The sequence below is a fragment of the Podarcis melisellensis genome, assembly GCF_964234715.1.
Source record: "Podarcis melisellensis genome assembly, chromosome: 13".
In the NCBI taxonomy this organism is placed as follows: Eukaryota; Metazoa; Chordata; class Lepidosauria; order Squamata; family Lacertidae; genus Podarcis; species Podarcis melisellensis.
Genome location: NC_138545.1, coordinates 31,483,587 through 31,501,952, shown reverse-complemented (window position 1 = coordinate 31,501,952; position 18,366 = coordinate 31,483,587). Strand labels below are relative to the sequence as shown.

Sequence of the window (18,366 nt, the reverse complement as noted above, 5' to 3'; positions counted from 1 at the left end):
GGGTTTGGTGCTTACTGGTGGGGCAGAAGGCAGGGACTTCAACATCAGGTAGAGCCTGATGGCAGGCAGAACCAACTCATTCTGGTTTTGTCCCTGTTCTCTTCCTTCCTGAGTTCTCAAAGGGCAACACTGAGACTAAAGCAGAGGGGGAAGCTGACAAGCAGGATCAGTCCACCTGGACTGGTTGTTAATTAGAAAGGCAGGCAGGCTGACTGTGGGCAGACTGAGGTTGATGGGGCAGTGGTCCATTTGCCCTAATGGAACAGGCTGGTCCAGAATGCTGGAAAAGAGAGCTGCCAGGGATGCCGGGGCGGGGAGGGGGGAGAGGTAGATCTTGATCTAAGGATCTGGGTGATACACAGTATATCAACAAACTTTTCTGACTTCCAGTTGTTTAAGAGTTGTGACAATGAAGGAGGTTTTTACTCCCTAAATTAGACAGCTGAGGAAAGGAAGCTTGGAGGAAAGCCAGGAGTACATCTTCATGTGAAAGGAAAATGAACTCGTTCTGGGACTGAAATCAGATTCCAGAGTGGTGTGTATGTTCTGAGACACCTTGCGCCTTAATTTTATCTGCCATCAACCAATTAATTTTATTTTGCACGTGTATTTAGGTCAGCCTTTCCATACCTGGTGCCCTCCCAGTGTTTTGAACTCGCAAGAGCCCCACCCAGCATGGGCAATGGGCAATGGTCAGGGATGATGGGTCTTGCAATCCAAAACATCTGGAGGGCACGAGGTTGGGGAAGGCTGCTCTAGGTGACAAGGACTTCTAGTAAACAAAGTTGATCCCCCAAGCCCCAAGTTTATTCACCCCTGGGTCAGATTAAGACTATGTAAATGTCAGGGGGACACTTGCACATCACCAAAAGAAGAAGAAGAAGAAATGCAGCACCCCAAAAGTTGAGAAGATATGAATGAAATCTGCATTTTATATGTATAAATAGAGGCATACAAATAATTTCTAGAATTCACATAAAAATACAGTATATCTCATCATAGCGGGGAAAACAAATGGCCACCCTGAAATGGAGGACGGCTTGGGGGAGAAGAAATGGGTCTTTCCTCTCTTTTTCCCACCATCAAAGTTCCTCCTTTGTGTGTAGACCCTGAGGGCAAAGTCTCATAAGCCACATGCCCTGTGAGTCTCACTTTGTAGGGTTTGGTGATGTGCTGTGATTAGACTTGTAAACTGCTTAGAAGGCATTTTGGCATGTAAGAAGTATATAGATTTAATAATGATAGTTGTTATTATTACTAGTATTGTTTAATATTGCTATGAATGGATGTTGAGATCCACCATGATGTATGCTTTGTCATGGTGGCTTGGACTGGGTAGCTGTCAACAAGAGGGCCGCTGTCTTAATATTTTCTCCCTCTCAACAAGCTTGCTGAGATGAAAAAGTCTCGTTTCAACTCTGGGGCTGTTGTCAAATTCCACCATCAACAGGGGAATACAGGGCATGTGACATAACTATGCTGCTCTTCTCTGCTACCTTTCCATGAGTCCACTCCATTCAGGCTGTCCTGCAGTGCTGACATATCTTCATCAGTGGAGGGTTCCTCCTGCCTTGTTTCAATGCTGTTGCATCTCAGGTTCTGCTGGTGTAGCAAGGCTTCCACCACACCCTACCAGAAATCCCAATACAGCAAGTCTTTACCTCAAAGCTGAGGCCTCTTAGATATAGAGTTGTGTCCTAAAGCCCCAAATCACAGAACAGCACCCAGAACTGAGATAGTTGGGGGTAAAAATACAAAGTAAAAATCTGATTTAGGAGAGCTTTCGGAAGGAAATCTAAGCTGGGAGCTACAGTTCCCATACACACCTATTTAAAGGCATTAATTAAATAAATGCGGTATATGTCATGGCTTGCCATTGCGGCATTACCCTAGGCATTTTGCCTCACTTCCCTGCTGCAAGGGCTGGGGGATCTCTCCCCGCTTTCGTTTGCATTGTTTAAACCACCTTAATTGTGCTTTTCTTTTCTGAACATAATAATGGCTCAGTAGATTAACGGGGAACTTAATCGGAAGGAGGCATGAAAAGCCTGCAGAACACACAAAGCCAGATGCATTGGATTTGCAGGCACTTCTTTGCCAACTGTCAGGTATTGAATTCACATCAGAAGTTCCAAAAGGCAGCTAGCAGGGAGTTCAGACTCTTTCAGAGATTCCCCCGCCTTGGCCTTTAAACTGGGGCTGGTGTCAGAGGTTGGCATCATTGGCCAGCTGCCGAGGACCAAACCCCATTATGGAGTCAAGGGATCTGCCAATCCGCGGAGCCTTTTTCCCTATTGTTGCTCCTCCTCCTGTCAGTATTATTGCCTGTTCACCTGGCTTCTCTGCGTGAGCAAGCAGTGAGTGGGGAGAGCAGCAATAACTTCTGCATGCCTTGTTCTCTCTCCCTTTATCTGAGAGGCAGTGCGGATTGCACCCAGAGAGGGAGAAAGAGAATGGAGAGTGGTAACAGTGGCAGGGAAGAGGAGGTGAGTGTGCTCAAGGAGGGCACCCACTAACTTCCAAAAAAACCCTAAAGGTAAAGGTAAAGGGATCCCTGACCATTAGGTCCAGTCGTGACCGACTCTGGGGTTGCGGCGCTCATCTCGCTTTATTGGCCGAGAGAGCTGGCGTACTGCTTCCGGGTCATGTGGCCAGCATGACTAAGCCGCTTCTGGCGAACCAGAGCAGTGCACAGAAACTCTGTTTACCTTCCCGCTGGAGCGGTACCTATTTATCTACTTGCACTTTGACGTGCTTTCGAACTGCTAGGTTGGCAGGAGCAGGGACCAAGCAACAGGAGCTCACTCCGTCATGGGGATTCGAACTGCCAGTCTTCTGATCGGCAAGTCCTAGGCTCTGTGGTTTAACCCACAGTGCCACCCGCATCCCTGCTCAGCCCCAAACTGTGCCAACTCTCCAACCAATGGTCAGGGATGATCGGAGTTGTAATCCAGCAAGATCTGGATGTGGTGGCGGACCTTGGGGTCTCAAATTTCAGCAGTGCCCTATGCAACACCAAAATCTGGCACTCCCTGCCTCTCGCCTTCCATTCTACATCATAGTTATAGTGCCCCCTTCGGTACTCCTTCGGCTCTGTGCCCAGTGCGACTGAGGCAGCCACACTCCTCTAAATCCACCTCTGCTGGAGGGCACCTGGTTGGGCTTTGTGGTTGTGTATATTCAGAGATGGCCATTTCATGACTACATTGGGGCTTCCTAGGAGAGGCATGGAGTTTGTGACTTACCTGAGCCCAGTTCAGATAGACACTCAACTAACATCTAAGTCGTAAGCATGTTTACTTGAAGCAAGTCCCACTGACTTTTAATGGGGCTAAAATCCAAAGAAATATGCAGTCTGGGCGTACTGAGCTGCTACTACAGCGAGAGAGCAAGTTGTGTTCTTCCTACTCGATGCTTCATTAATTTGGCCCTAATTGGCCATGTAAACAAAAAGATGCAGTTATTCAATCAGAACTCAGGCTTTGAGCTGCCAAGATCTAGACAGAGGGGGAAAGGAATGCACTAGTAGAATTCTGGGCCTTGTGATACCTAAAAAAAAGGAATCTTCTCCACTCCCCACAGTCTTCTCACCTCTCAGAAATAAGGCAATTAAGTAAATTGTGGTAGGGGAAAAGTTAAATATCACCTCCCTACCCCTCACCCCCAATAATTCTTCATTCACAGTCATAGGACACTTTTGAGTGGGATTCGGTCACTTTCCTTATCACAAAAAGTCCAGTGTTTTGAGGAAGTAGATTTATTTCACTCCCAAACAATTATAATTATGCAACCTGAATTCGCCTGTAAGAGCACATCCACACCTCTACTTATCCCATGCTTCCCAGGCACATGTCCTAGCAGTTTTGCCTTTGCACCACTGCTTTCCCTTGGAAAACCCTCTATTTAGCACTAAATTGGAACAAATGGCAATCTGCAGAAAACCCAGTTGCCATTTATTCTGCTTCATCACCAATTCATGGGTTTTCCCAGAGGAAAGCTGCAGGGCAAACAGAAGTGCGGATGAGGTCTTATAGGCAAATTCCAGTTGCACAATTACATTGTTTGGGAGTGCAACAGGGCTACTTCCCCCAAAGACCAGACTTTTTGTGATAAGGAAAGTGATGAAAAATGCTATGGAAAGTGTGGGATAACACTTGCTCAATGCCACGTAATCTAACCTCCCCACAACCAAATCATGACAAATGTGCAATAAATAGCTGGCGCTGTCTCACCTCCCTGTACACAAATCAGGTTGAATGCTCAGTAAACGGGTTGCTGGCTTCCCCAGAGACTGCTTTTCATTTAATAAACAGACAAATTAGGGCTTTTAAACACATATTTGCGAGTAACATAACCTTTCCCAGAATTCTAGTGTTTGGCAGACATTTTTTCCTCAGATAAATCCCTCAGCCCATGTGCTCATGAAGTGAAGTTGCAGGGAAGAAGGGAGTAAACTTCTCATGTCATGATTTGTGTCCTTGTGGTGTATGATCTCCTCACTCCCATTTGTCGACTCATCAATTTGTAGCCTGTCAATGCGTCATGTAACCTGCAGGACACTGATAACAAAAACTGCAGCAAGCTTGATGCTTTAATAATAACTAGCAGGGAAAGCAAGAGAAGGTGGTAGGGTGGCCACTTAACCTTTTTGCCACCCCCCCCCCCCAAAAAAAAGAACAGAGGATACAGATCTGCATAAGATTTGCATGTCCAAGCTTATATATGTATAGATGCACATTTAGAAGTAGTTGCAACAATTTAAATTGAAATGCAGTATATCTTGCCATGGCATGGGAGGCTGTGATCAGATGTCTTGGCTGTGTTTCTGCTCAGTCTTCTGCCCAGGTTTAACTGTTGAAATGCCGCTTCAGTAGATTCAGTCTTCCTTTTTTATCTTTAAGGCAGACATAGACTAGACAAAGGATTGTTGTTTGAAGGTCCTTCAAATAGAGGACTATCCTCAGTAGCGTAGCACACTTGGTCATCCAAGAAGGAACATTGCTTCATTTCAGAGGTGTCTGCCTGCAACTCACTGGTCACATCCATGCCACATCTACCATAAATCACTCTTACACCACTTTAACAGTTGTGAGTTCCCCCCCAAAATCTTGGGAATTGTAGTTTCTTAAAGCTGCTGACCTCATAGACCTACTGTTCCCAGGATTCTCCACGACTGTTAAAGTGGTGTCAAAGTACTTCAAATGTATGATGTGGATGTGACCATCCTCCATGATTCCCTAAGTGGAAAGGAGCTGCTCTCTACACATGTATTATTATTATTATTATTATTATTATTATTATTATTATTATTATTATTACACACATTTCAATTAATGCATTAAAACAGTGTTCATAAGTTGAGCAGTGATGGGCCCTGGAATCATATTAAATTATGCACATGCTCCAAACAGCAGTCACCCTGATGAAAAACCCTCAGGTTTCAGGGCTGAGCTCTATCACTGAAACAGGGTTTCAGTGGTAAAGTTGCCCCTGATTAAGCCCAACACAGAACACATCTTCAAGCGGAGTTTTGCTAGTTTGGTGCGAAGTCCTGCCACAACCTCACAACTCTAAGAAATTAAATGAAACCACATCATACTGTGAAATGTAGCTCTTTGATTCTCTCTCTTCCTCCCGCCTCCCCACACTCTTCATTCTCATTAAGGCGTGTGATTAGTATCTCATCACTGAGAGTGACAGTGAGCAGGAATCTTCTTGTTAATTTCAACCAGGACAGGCTTGAGTTTTAAATCCTAAACAAAAATTAAATGGCCATGAAGCGCTTGCTCACCTCCCAGGAGATATTTCTGTTTCAGCCTGACAGCTTAATTAAAAGCCAGGCAAACGGGATATGCAACATGCTTATCTATCGCGTGGCACCGTGCTGTGAGTGCAGAGCCCAGGAAGGAGAGAGGCTTGCCTTGGCGCAACGCACTGCAGTGATTAAATTTAAGAGAGGGGGAGTTTTGCCAGCAGATTCAATATTCTTGGGCAAAACATTCCAATTAAAGTAACATTCTCTCCAATTTTTAGCAAACATTCCTGCTCACGGGCGTTGGGTGATTTTAGATTTGAAATTTAGCCGTTTGGGATGTGGAATTTTTAAAATATAAATTTTAAAATTTGATATTTTGAATTCAAATTTCAAAAATTGCTATACAATTTGTTTTCCAAGAAGTGATAGGAGCTGCACTAATAAGGGATGATCACAATATTTTTTTCAACTTTTGTGGAAAGGAAAGGCGATGAGGAAAAGGTGGTCGCACAGAAGTATGATTGGAGAGAATTTCATGTATGAGGAGAAGCAAAGGGAAATGGGCAGAGTCGCTTCAGGTAGCAAGAGTACATTGGATGGCCACAGTGGTGGAACTGGACTAGAGAAGGTTTCAGGAAGGGATGTTTTGGAGAAATAAGGACATTGAGACAATGAGGGGCAAGGCTGTGGGTGAGTTGAAAGCAAGGGCAAGAAGTTTGTGTAGGCTGTAGGGGTGGACAGGGAGCTCCCCAAAGGAATATATGGAAGAGAGGGGAGGCAGTGTGGTGAAAAAGAAGGTCTTTTTCACCACACTGCCTCCCCTTAATTTTTTATTTTATTTGTTTAGCAAAGTTTATATTCCACTTACTAGAGGAAAAGATACATCAGTGGTTTAAAAGAGAGCCTACAATATTCATTTCATTTTTTTTTTTATATATAAATATTTATTAAGATTTTTAAAGAAAAAAGAAAAAAGTACATTAATAATAAACAGTATTGTTTTGCTTTAACAAAGTTTCCTGTCATCTTTGAACTTCCTCACGCCTCCCGCTCCCATTTACATCATTAATAAATTTTTGTCAAGCAAATTATCATCTTATTTCCAACTTGTGTACCAATAAAATACATTAAAATAATTCTCCTTCAACTTTGTTTCTCTTAATCTCTCTTATCATCATTTCCTGATCTATTTTAGTGATGGCCAATTGTTTATAACCAAGCATCTTTTTTAACATTCCATTAAATCACAATATTTTTGTAAATAAGTCTTAAATTTCTTCCAGTCCTCTTCCATCCTTTCTTCTCCCAGGTCTCGGATTCTGCCAGTCATCTCCGCCAGCTGCATATAGTCCATCAGTTGCATCTGCCATTCTTCCAGTGTGGGTAGATCTTGAGTTTTCCAATTCTTAGCAAGTAGTATCCTTGCTGCTGTTGTCGCATACATGAAAAATGTTCTATCTTTCTTTAACACCTTCTGGTCGACAATGCCCAGGAGGAAGGCCTCTGGTTTCTTAGTGAAGGTATACTTAAATACCTTTTTCAGCTCATTATATATCATTTCCCAGAAGGCTTTCACCTTAGGGCAGGTCCACCAGAGGTGGTAAAATGTTCCTTCATTTTCCTTACATTTCCAGCATTTGTTATCTGACGAATGGTATATTTTGGCAAGTTTAACTGGGGTCATGTACCATCTGTATATCATTTTCATTACATTTTCTTTCAAAGCATTACATGCCGTAAAATTCAACCCAGTGGTCCACAACCTTTCCCAGTCCTCAAACATAATGTTATGCCCAATGTCCTGTGCCCATTTTATCATAGCCGACTTAACCATTTCGTCTTGTGTATTCCATTTCAACAGCAAGTTATACATTCTTGAAAGTACCTTAGTCTTAGGTTCTAACAGTTCTGTTTCCAACTTCGATTTCTCCACCTGGAATCCTAACTTTTTGTCACTTTTAAAAATTTCCTTGATCTGAGCGTAGTGTAACCAGTCTCGCACTTTATCCTTCATTTTCTCCATACTCTGCAATTTCCAATTGTCTCCGTCTTTTTCTAGCAGTTCCCAATATTTTGGCCAGTAGGCTTCCATATTGGTTCCTTTTCGGGCCTTAGCTTCCAAAGGTGAAAGCCACCTTGGTGTTTTATTTTCCAATAAGTCTTTATATTTTGTCCAGACATTAAACACTGCTTTCCTGACAATATGGTTCTTAAAGGCCTTATTGATCTTAACTTTATCATACCACAAGTATGCATGCCAACCAAACGCATTGTTATAACCTTCCTACAATATTCATTTCAAACACTGGTGCTGGAGGGTCTAATTCAGTGGGCTCTCACCTGTCAGCCTTGGGCTCAGAGGACCCTGAAAAACCAGCATCAGACTCAGAGCTGGGAATCTGATTTGGCACCTCACCTGGTGATACTGTAGCCTCTGGTTGGGGGTCCAGTGACAGGAGGCTTGGGTCATGTACAAGCTGGAGATTAGGTATCGGATCAGGGAAACAGAATCAGAAGCAGGACATATAGTCACAGACAAGTTAGAGGGCAAATATCGGACAGGATAGATGCAGTGGGTCTCAGGATAAGAATAGGCAGAGTACATTCAAACGTGGTGAATATCGTGTTAGTTTGTTATAATGCTAGGTCATCTGTCCTATTTACTAACCTGAAACATTATGGAACTGTGGCTTTCTGATCAATATACTGCCATGGCATGCTAAATTTCATTCACAGCAATGGGCATGGTGTGACACAACAACAGATGTCATTGGACAACATTGCTACTCCCCCACCCCTTCCAAAAATGTGTGCTTCTGTTCCCCCATGAAAGCAGCAGGAAAGAACTGGATGCTGATATTTCATCCCAAAATTTATCACTTTACACCACCATTTTTTGGGGTAATGGAGGCTGTAGACAGTTGTTTTTTTCTGGAAACAAATAACACAGAAATGAGCACTAAATATTCACAGCATTCCATTAGTTTATCTGAAGCGGGTTTTATGTTGTGCGAAAGCTCAGGTGTAATTCAGAAATTAACAGTTAGGGAAACATCAGGAAAATGGAATAAACTCCCGAGTGAATGCAGCCAGAGCCTGTATTGTTACATAATAGGTCATTTGTTTAGATTAGCCTCAGAGAAAGAGGGTTTCTTTAAGGTCTTTGTGACTCTCCATTGAGCAGCTGACAGCACTCAGAACTAGAATGCACCATTGACCTTTGGAAACCTGTCTGTCTGTCTGGAGTACCACTGATGCAGGAGATAAGGGGCCTGAAGGTTGCCTGCTACAGGCCCTGAGTAAAGGCCCTTTCCTGACACCTTAGAATCATAGAACTGCGAAGTTGGAAGGGACCCCAAGGATAATCTAGTCCAGGGGTCGGCAACCTGTGTCCCATGGGCCACAAGCGGCTGATGGGGGTCATTTAAATGGCCCCCGAGCCGTCCCCGAACCGAGCCACCCACTTGGCGAGTCCTGATGCGCTGCAGGAATCTCAACTAAAGCATACATGACAGATGATCATCCAACCTCCACTTAAAAGCCTCCAAGGAATAAGAGTCAGCCACCTTCCAAGGGAGACCATTCCACTGTCAAATAACGCTTACTGTCAGAAACTTCTTCTTGATGTTTAGTTGGAATCTACTGTCTTGTGACTTGAATGCATTGGTTCTGGTCCTACCCTCTAGAGCAGGAAGAAACAAGCTTGCCCATCCTCCATGTGACAGGCCTGTAGATATTTGAAAATGGCTATCATAACTCCCTCAACCATTCCTCATAAGGCTTTGTTTTCCAGACCCTTGATCATCTTGGTTGCATTTCCCTGCACACGTTCATACTTGTCAATATCCTTCTTAAATTGTGGCACCCAGAACTGGATACATTATTCCAGGTGTGGTCTGACCAAGGCAGAGTAGAGCGGGACTATTTCTTCCCTTCATCTGGACATTAAACTTCCGTTGATGCAGTCTAGAATAGCATTAGCTTTTTTCTTTTTTCTTTGCTGAAGCATCACTCCCTTTGTATTCCAGGTTCCAGTGCAGCAGAGGTAAAACTTGCACCCACTCCCTTACAGTTCCATATAATTCTTCACCAGGCAAAATATGTATTCAGGCTGTGCAATAAACGCTTTTGAAGTCTCCAGTCCCCCCCCCCCCCAGTTAAGGCTGGACATATTTTTTTGCCCAGAGAGGAAAAGCGAGAGAGAGAAGAGAGAAGGCAGGCTGAAATTGTCTTGAATTCTACTTTAAACAGAATTGGCTTACCTTCATATTCTGTGGCCTATATCAAGTTCTGAACACTGCCTTTCATCCAACATGACTTTGTGGAGATGAAGAGCTCAACCAGGCCCTGCTCCTGAGAATGTCCCTTTCTTGCTTTGACAGTATCAACCTGCCCCCCTGACCACTGGGACCTTTTGGCAATTCATCTTTCAGTCACCTAGTTTTCTGCAAAACAGCAAGTAGCGAGGAGGTAGCTTGCTTGCTGGCCAGAATGAGCTGCCCCTGGACTGAAGTTGAAGTGGAGAAGCAGCCCCTGCTGTGATAAGGAGGTGGGGGAGAGAAGTGGGAGGATCACTTTGATGTCTTCAGGAAAATTTGTCATAGATACAATCTCTTTTTCTTCCTCCCCACAAAGATTTTCCACTGAAAAGACAGTGTGTGTGTGTGCTCTCCTGTCTTTTGAGTTCCTTTGAATAGCACTCTCTTCCTAACATATACACATGCACACCATTTCATTTCATAAAACTGCTGCTCGAGGTTGCCGGCCATCATTACAAAATCTATTATTTCCTCTGGATGATTAGGGCTAGTATTAACCTCCCATGTCCAAGGCATGAGCCATTGGGGCAATAAAAGCAAGGGGAATTGGATGAGTCATTTAATTAACAGAACTGGGTGAATCACCCAGCAGCAAATGATTTTGCCTTATTTCCCCTTTGCTGTAAGCGGGTTGCAGCGGGATGTATTCATCAATTGGAAATTGTTCTGTGCAAGGTCTGGATGTTCCGAAACAGCTGATGAGGTAAACCTGTGAAATGGATGGTACAATTGCAGGCTGTAGGTGGGGGCTCTGTGGATGGGGTGCTTCCAAATGGGGGGGGGGGGGAAGCCCTGCATTTAGAAAACTAGAAAGTCAAGAAAGTGGTTGGGCTAGACTCACTCTCCCTGAATCTAGGCATGTAATCTGAATCTAGTCACACTCACACCCACCCTGTTCATTGAAGGGTACTTGGAGGCCTGAGCTGATACAGCCCCAAGTAGCTCACTAGCCTCAGTCCATAAGGTCTCTGATTAAAGCCACAGACTCCTTGCTAAGGAGTGGTGATTGGCCCCACAAATGCTGCAGGAAAGTGCCTTCTGGACATGACGTTACCACTGTCTCATTTTAATAAGCACTTGGACTAATTCTGCTGAAATTAGGGGGCAGGGAGCAGCGTCTAAATCGCTTCAGAAAGCTCCATACCGTTCCACCTCAATTAGGTAGAAACAGGGCTAATGAACTAAATTGGGCAATTATGTTAAACGGGCTAAAACTGAGCGAGCGACTCATTTTCACAAAGAAATTCAACGGCACATATATTACATTTTCATTTATTCCACAATTGACCTAGTCACTGCTCATATTTCAACTATCTGGAAATTGACAAGCCTTGGAATCTTTTAGATAGATTTTACTTTGGCTGGTTGGAAGAGGCAGACACACGCATCCAAAATATAGCAAGCCTGATAATCAAACCCTTTATGAATTAGCTGACTGCCCACACCCTCTCTGCCAAGCCCTGTGATTTGCTGCTGTGTTCTGCCTTGGGCTGTTATGGATTCAGAAAACTTGCAGGATCAAATAACTGAGGTGGAAGAATGGCTGTACCACTTCAGACTGCAGGTGAGGGGAGACATTCTTTAATGCTACCCCTTGTAAACAAAACTCCCTGCAAATAGACACCAGCAGAGCAGGGAAGAGGCAGGGCTATGGAGGCACCCCTTTCCTTGATGGCATTGGGGTTTTTTTTGTTTGGTTTTTTTGCATAAGGGAATGTTCCACCTGGAGTCTGAAATGGTATGGCCCACTCTACCAGCATTCTTACCACTTCATTCTGCTGCATGTGCAGTCCCACTCCAATAAGATATTGTCAGAAGAGGATGCTGAACCACTGAGATCCAGGTTGCATCTCAGCATAGATCTGAGTCTCATCTATAGAGCAGGATTCCATTGCAGGCCCCATTGCATGTTGGGGTCAGGATCAGTCAGTACACTGTGGGTAGAGAGCTTACCAAGGAAGAGTCCCCGTTTCAAATCCTGCTGAATCCTGGGTTCCTGTCTTGCTAAATACCCTTGAGCTAACAATACCCAGAATTGGGGCCTTGAATGAACCAGAAAAATGGCTGGCTGGATACAGGGCCAGCTATGAAACTCTATACATGCTGCTTAGATGTTGCTGGTGCAGTAGATCTTCTGCTCAGCTACCTGTCTTGTATCAGCAGGTACTGGGGCTAGAACCAGGAACTCACAGATCTGAAAAACGGTTGCCTTGCATGGTGAGCCATCTGAAATCACAGTATGGAGCATTATCTGGACAATAAATGAAATCTGGACTGTAGGGTGAATCTGTCCTTACAGATAAGCCATTAGCTCCCTTACCAGGAAAAACTATGAAGTATCTACAAGTCAGAGGTCTCCATTCATTTCACACCACCCCGTTCTCTTCATTCTCTAACCAGGCAAGCAAGAAGCATTTTTTACTGTTCAAGTGAACATGGGCAGTGACATCTGTGGTCTTGGCAGCAGTGTAGCTCAGAGACAGTCCCAAAGGCCAGATAGGCTTGGAGGGCCGCATGAGGCTTCTGGGCCTCTGGTTTCCCCAGCCCTACCCTAAACCTTGCTCTGATGGTTTGCTGCCACCTGTCAGTTATTCACCACCCATTTGTCCTTTTCTTAGTGCAAGGTTATTTGCACCCATGACACTAAAAGAATCTTTGAGTCTTTCACTAGTTATTTGTGCCCATGTGTGAAGAAATGGGTTTTGAATCAGGATGGAAAGCAGAAGAAGGCTGTTTTGAAACAAAACGTGCATTTTATGCATGGAAGAATCAGAATGTGATGTTTCTGCAGCACTTGACTGGCACATCCCTGAGGCCAGCTCTTCTGGCACTTCCTGCTTAAGACTCCAATAGGTAGAGAGAGCCAGCGTGGTGTAGTGGTTAAGAATGGTGGCCTCGTAATCTGGTGAACCGGGTTCGCTTCCCTGCTCCTCCACATGCAGCTGCTGGGTGGCCTTGGGCTAGTCACGCTTCTCTGAAGTCTCTCAGCCTCACTCACCTCACAGAGTGTTTGTTGTGGGGGAGGAAGGGAAAGGAGATTGTTAGCCACTTTGAGACTCCTTAAGGGGAATGAAAGGCGGGATATCAAGTCCAAACTCTTCTTCTTCTTCTTCTAGATGGGTTGTGAACCTCTGCATTTACCATGGGGAGCTTTTCGCGGTGCCTGAGCAAACCACAGGACACCTCCAGGGCAGTTGCGATGCCCCTGTCAAATGCTGTAGCCAGTACCATGCCTTAAAATGGGACTATGCCCAGCAGGCATGAAGTCTGGCCCAAATAATGTTTCTATTCAAATGATATTACAGAGGCAAAAAATACACACCACTATTTTAATGGCAAGCGAGAAAATGCCTCAGTCCCTCTCATGCTCCCTGCTGAATTTAATTCTGTGCTTATGTGCTCAACTGCCCAGTTTGGGTTTTCACTCTGTTTTGCCAAGTCCAATCCAAGGAAGCCACACTCTGTTCCAAGAAGCCTTATGACAGCCATGCAGGAACCTTATCCAGATCAGATGCAAGTGTAGGGCTAAGTTTGAGACAAAACTTGGCACTGGAACTAGAAGAAAAGCCAATGAAAAAGAGTTTCTCTGATCACATGCAGAGGGTTTTTCCTAGTGTGGCACTTAATTTTTTCTCTCTGAAATGTCAATGCCTAATCAGCCCCACCCCTAAATAATTTGGACCTCTGTGTTTGATTCTTCTATGTGTTGCTTGACCTTTTAAAATCATCCTTGTTAAATTCCATGCTCTCACTGACGAGATCAGAATTTCAGCAGCTTGGCCAGTTTAAGGTGAATAATCCAGGCATGTCGTTATCTATAGTTTCTCTCCGGAGATAGAAGGAGACCTGATGAATCAGAGAGGACAGATCTCAGCCACACCTAACCAAGGCAACCAGCCCACTGCCCTTGGAGCTGTGTTCTCCACTCACTGCCATGCGACTTGCAACCTCGTTCAACCCCAAAGAACTCAGGAGAGGTTCATGCTGCGAGTGTGTATCGTACAGCTGTGAAGCTGTTGTGGGAAATGAAACTTCTTAAACACTCCCAACTCAGACTTGCTTGCAAAGCCACAACATTCTCCCAATTTAGTGAGTTAAACAGCTTATATTTACGGCCTCCAATCCAGACATTGGTGAACCGCAGAAAGTTATGCACCCTGTTGGGTTCTGCAGAGCAATTGGAGGTGGGCAGCAAACTTCGATCAGCTCTCAGACGAGGGCAGGATGAGAGGAAACAGGGCTCTTTAACTCAAATTGGCAGCCCATTCTTACTTGCAGCTACCTATAGCAGTACAGCTGTGTAGGAGGGTAAAACCTCCTAAGTGCAGATCATTTGAGGGTGAGTGGAACAATTCATGCATTAATATAAGCACCCCCTTTCCCTTGCTACCTCCCCCCACTGTGGCTAACCCTACGCCACAAAAATTGGTATTTGGTTGCATAAGTGAATCTGGAGTTTGTTATTGGAGTTAATTGGCACCAATGGGAGGTTTTTCCCCCTAATGCTAATTGCTATGTACAGGGCGGGGGATGATTTTTACGAAGATACTCAAATTTCCCTTCCTCATGCACTGCAATGCCGATCACATTCCTACCCATCCACCACCCCACTATTTAATTTTTAAAAAACTCATCATGACACGATCATGATCATCACATCATTTAGTTTTATTATTTTAATGTATTCTTTTTAAAACCTTTGTCAGGATTGCTAATCACACCATTAACATGACATGTAGCTAGACCCCAAGGCCATAAAACAACCCTGTGGGGTCAGAACACAGGACCATCTAGTCCTACATCCCTTTTCCAGCAGTTGTCAGCCAGATGCTGCCAAGCATGGCTGGGGTTTGAAAGTGGCAGCCTGTTGCTTGTCCCCCAGCGCCTGACATTCAGGTATGCTGCCTCTGTACATGCTGGTTCCATTTAGCTATCATGACAAAATTGCCATTCACAGACCTAGCTGCAGACCAATGACTATGTTTGCTTGCAGTGAGCACCTGGTCTGAACAGCACACAAATTGCAACGGTGTGCATAAAATGTAGTTTGGAGTGATGAATCATGAAGATGACCCACTCAACAAGTTGGAGCAGGCTCATTCTCTGTTGCTCCAGTCATTGGGACGAAAACCAATGGGAAGAAAGTGCAAGGAACCTGATTTCAGCTAAACATTAGGGGAAACATCCTCATGGTAGGAGCGGATTAACAGTGGAACTGAGTGTCTCAGAAGCGGGTGGGTGTCTTCTTCACCTGTAGGTATTTAAAAAGATCTGAAATGCCATCTGCCAGTGATTTTAGGGGATACAGTAGATTAGCATTTCCCAACCCCAGATGTGGTTAAACAACAACTCCCATCAGCCCCAGCCAACATGGCCAGTGGTCAGGAACAAATAGAATTGTAGTCCAACAACATCTGGTGACCCCAAGTTGGGAAATACTGGACTAGGAAATCTTGTCTAAAACCTGGTGCCCTCCACGTTTTAGACAACAACTCCCATCAAACAGTGTATCTAGTGTATAGTCATACCTCGTGTTATGGATGCTTCAGGTTATGTGTTTTCAGGTTGTGTCCTGTGGCAACCCGGAAGTACCAGAAAGGGTTACTTCCGGGTTTTGCTGCTTGCGCATGCGCAGAAGTGCTAAATCATGCTTTGCGCATGCGCACCAAATCACGCCCCTCACCTGTGCAGATATGGCGCTTCAGGTTGCGCTCTTTTCAGGTTGTGAACAGGCCTCCAGAATGGATCCCGTTCGCAACTGTACAGTGGTACTTCGGGTTACATACGCTTCAGGTTACAGACTCCATTAACCCAGAAATATTACCTCGGGTTAAGAACTTTGCTTCAGGATGAGAACAGAAATCGTGCTCTGGCAGCGTGGCAGCAGCAGGAGGCCCCATTAAGCTAAAGTGGTGCTTCAGGTTAAGAACAGTTTCAGGTTAAGAACAGACCTGAACGAATTAAGTACTTAACCCGAGGTATCACTGTATATAGATTATGGACTAGATACAGTGGTACCTCGGTTTTTGAATGTCTCCGTTGACGAACATTTTGGTTTTTGAATGCTGAAACCCAGAAGTAAATGCTTCAGTTTTTGAACACACCTCGGAAGTCGAACATGCCACGCGGCTTCCGCTGAGTGCAAGTTCCTGAGGCCTAGCTGTCAGCTATCGAGTTTTCGGTTTTCAAATGTTTTAGAACTTGAACAGTCTTCCGGAATGGATTACATTCAAACCAAGGTACCCCTTTAATTAGATTACCCTCAAGACCTCTTCCAACTCTGTGTGTCTGTGAAGTTGGGAAGTACAGAGTTCCTTCCTGTGTCTTTCTCTCTCCCCTGGCTAGACACCAAAAATGAGCAGGAGGCTGCACTGACCTCCACAAAATACTATCTGGAAACAGACCTTTTTGCTTGCTTGTTAACCTCCCCATTTCTTTTCTCAAGACCCTTTAATCTGAGTTCTGTTGGCATCTCATTTTCTCTGCATATCATGTTAATTATCTCACTCCTCAATGCCGGCTTTGTCTACTCTGCTACAGTGCTCAGCTCAAGCTTCTCCTGATTACCTTTCAAGTATCTCCATTCTACCTGCCTTCTCTCGGTTTGCTGTCTCTGCCTCCTCATACTCTTTGTTCCTCTGCCAACCATCTTCCCTTTAACTTCACAATTTCCACCTTAGTCTTGCTTACCTGCATTTTCCTTTACTGCCCCTTATCACCCAACATCATTTTCAGGGGTATTTAAAGACACATCTGCTTCTCAACTCATTTGCTTCTTCTACCCCTTCTGTTTTGATGCCCCTTCCCTCTTCTTAAATGGTAAGCCTCCAGGTACGGTAGTAACTGTCTCCTTTTAATCTCTATAAGGCACCTGCATTTCTGCATTCAAGTGCTTAACAAATTCTATAAATCGAAAGAGCTGTTTCGAGAATAGCCGTCATCCCAATAAGTATCTCTCTCCGCACATTTCCCAGGATCAGTGCCTTGCTGCCTAATAAACCAATTTTATAATTATGACATTGTGGAGGATATGTTCCTTCCCGTGTCTCCCTCCCCTCCTCTGGCCAAATACTGAAAATGAGAAATTGCAAAGACAAAAACAAAACAGCATCGTTAAAATGCACAAATGATTATTTGCAATGTGAAGGAAACCAGCAGGCTGTGATGGGGACAGAAGTTAATAACACAGGCTCATAAAGGAGATGGTTGTAGGCTCATCTCCCCTGCTTCCTCTCCAAAGTATAATCGGTCCCCGTATGCAGTAGATTGTAACTTTGCCAGTCCATTGCAGAGACAGAAGGTATATTTGCTTTCTGTTTCTGGCACAGTAGTCAAAATGGGAACTATCTTTTACTCACGTGAATTCAGCATGCATTCTGTTCTAACCAGGTTCCCCTTTCCCTTTCACCCAGTTCAGTTGCATCCGACTCTCAAAATTTCTCCTTTCTAATGTTACCTGATCTTTTCATCAACTTTCCCCAACTTGGTGCCTTACAGCTCTTATAAATTACAACTCCCATCAGCCTCAGCCAGCATGGCCAGCAGCCAGGGATGATCATTGCCCTACCTATACTTCAACAAATGAAGTATCTACGGGCATGTATAGAGTGACCGCACCACACTATTCTGGAACTGCAGCAAGAATGACATCAACAGAAATGTATTGTAGTGCTCAGTACTGGCTCTACTGAACGTGGGTGGTGCTGTGGTCTAAACCACTGAGCCTCTGGCTTGCCGATCAGAAGTTTGGCGGTTCGAATCCCCATGATAGAATGGGATCCTATTGCTCTGTCCTAGCTCCTGCCAACCTAGCAGTTCAAAAGCATGCCAGTGCAAGTACATAAATAGTTACCGTTGTGGTGGGAAAGTAAACAGCGTTTCCGTGTGCTTTGGTTTCCATCACAGTGTCCTGTTGTGCCAGATGCAGTCTAGTCATGCTGGCCACATGAACCAGAAAGTTGTCTGTGGACAAACGCTGGCTCCCTTGGCCTGAAAGCGATATGAGCACCGCAACCCCATAGTCGACTTTGACTGGACTTAACCGATCAAGGGTCCTTTACCTTTTACCTACTGGCTCTACTCAGAGTAGACATATTGAAGTTGATAGACATGACTAAAATTAGGTCTATTCATTTCAGTGGGTTTATTATGAGTAGGACTTAGCTGAATACAACCCATGGGATCTTTATATATATATAGTCTAGGGTGACATTTCCATGCCAACAATTTGATCATTCATCCACCAGTCCTTATTGCAATGAATGAATGCCTGGTGATGTTGCACAGTGACAG

The 18,366-nt window shown here is 44.4% G+C and overlaps 1 protein-coding gene and 1 long non-coding RNA gene across 6 annotated transcripts in view; both read left to right on the top strand.

The window, feature by feature from the left end:
• ASIC2 (acid sensing ion channel subunit 2) overlaps positions 1 to 18,366 on the top strand; it is a 381,636-nt gene that overhangs the window by 149,031 nt on the left and 214,239 nt on the right. The window lies entirely within an intron of this gene.
• LOC309355160 lies at positions 1,926 to 10,409 on the top strand. 2 transcript variants are annotated; one of them, XR_014162447.1, is made up of 3 exons: positions 1,926 to 2,108; positions 6,238 to 6,445; positions 9,784 to 10,409. It is a non-coding gene; the product is annotated as an uncharacterized lncRNA (long non-coding RNA). The 2 variants fall into 2 exon arrangements; XR_014162446.1 differs by lacking the exon at positions 6,238 to 6,445.